The sequence below is a fragment of the Polypterus senegalus genome, chromosome 2, assembly GCF_016835505.1.
Source record: "Polypterus senegalus isolate Bchr_013 chromosome 2, ASM1683550v1, whole genome shotgun sequence".
In the NCBI taxonomy this organism is placed as follows: domain Eukaryota; kingdom Metazoa; phylum Chordata; class Cladistia; order Polypteriformes; family Polypteridae; genus Polypterus; species Polypterus senegalus.
Genome location: NC_053155.1, coordinates 255903725 through 255905254, shown reverse-complemented (window position 1 = coordinate 255905254; position 1530 = coordinate 255903725).

The window sequence follows — 1530 nt, the reverse complement described above, 5'->3', positions numbered from 1 at the left end:
TGTAAATTGAGATGGTTCTTTAGCCATGGCACATAAAGTATTAAATCATTTCATACTGCTATTTCAGCAGATTCTTATAAAATTGTAAAGAAACGTATCTGTCATTTTTTCAGACTAATCTAATTAATTACTACAAAACTCTACACAGTCAAATATCCTTTAGTTTAAGTCTCTTGAAAAGGATACCCATAAAGCATCATTTCTGCCATACATGTGCATCCGACTGCATCCAGGTGGCATAACTGCATGGGTGACCTGCACAACTCTTCTTTGGAAAGGATTTAATATGAATGTTGGACTGTCATGACCAAAAATGAATTGAAAAGATTTTTTTTCATTAATTTAATTTTCCTCTTTTGTAACTGCTAGCAGGAGGTTGTCAGGGCCACAGGGCTGGCACGTGGCAGGGGATAGATCCTGTACTTGAAAAGAGTATCCCTTTCTGTAGACTGAGTGCAAGCACTTTACTGTATACACTTTTAATGAATGAACCGATTTGTCCATGGGCGCTGAAGTGAAGAGGAGGTTAAGGGAGATTGGACACTAAAGGCCATACTAGGCCAGGTGAGCTCCTGCAAACTGCTGGGTGGCAGTAGAGGGTTTCCACTTGGAGCAGATGGAGTGCCAGTACATTAAGTGGAGAGCAGGCATCATGGGAGTTACTAAGGCCCTTTAATTAAGTATTTGGGTTTAAGAAAGCAGGGAGGAATGGAGGTCACCAGAGGCATCTCTTGTGACACAGTTTGCCTTTCAGAGAGTGTTCTTGACCCATAATGTAACCACTAGGAAGTTTATAAAGGATAGCATTCCAGTCAAGAAGAGATCTGGAGCAAAGCAATGATGTGGCGAAGTTTGATTTTAAATATTTCAGTCCTGGAGTTAGCATGCTCTGAACGGGTGCTGTTGTGAGCATGACAGCGCTGCTGCAGGGCTTATTGAGGTATTTGGATGATCACGCATTCACGTGCAAACATGAGTGGATCAGTCAGGTTCCCCATTGACACCTTGGAGTAGGCAGAGGATCACACAAGCACCAAATCGGGCAGGATATAAGGGAGTTTGTATGGCAGATAAGAGGATCAGATGAGACTGTGAGGGAGCAGTATTGGGTGCCTGAGCAGAGCCAGCCTGCGACAGAGAGAGAGAAGAGCGCAGGATCGGTGCTCTAGGGGCAGATTGTACCCACTGATTTTGCAGCAAAGCAAGTCCGATGGTCGGGAGTCCTCCTCAGGGATTTGACAGGCACTAGATGTGCAAGACGGGTGGAAAACCAACTTCAACCAATCTGGCAGATGCCAAGATGGGGGTTGGCTGCTGGAGTCTCTGCTGGCTGAGTGAGCTATGGGTGAGCCGAGGAGAAAGAAAGGGAGTTGCAATGGGCTCATTTGGAAAGAAAGAGGAAGATTAAGGACCTGATGACTCTTGTTTTATACTGGTTTTATGACTGGATTATAACTCCTGGACTATTCACTGTTTATATGAATTTTTAAAAATTATTTATGAAAGATCATTTTACACCACACTGTAGGA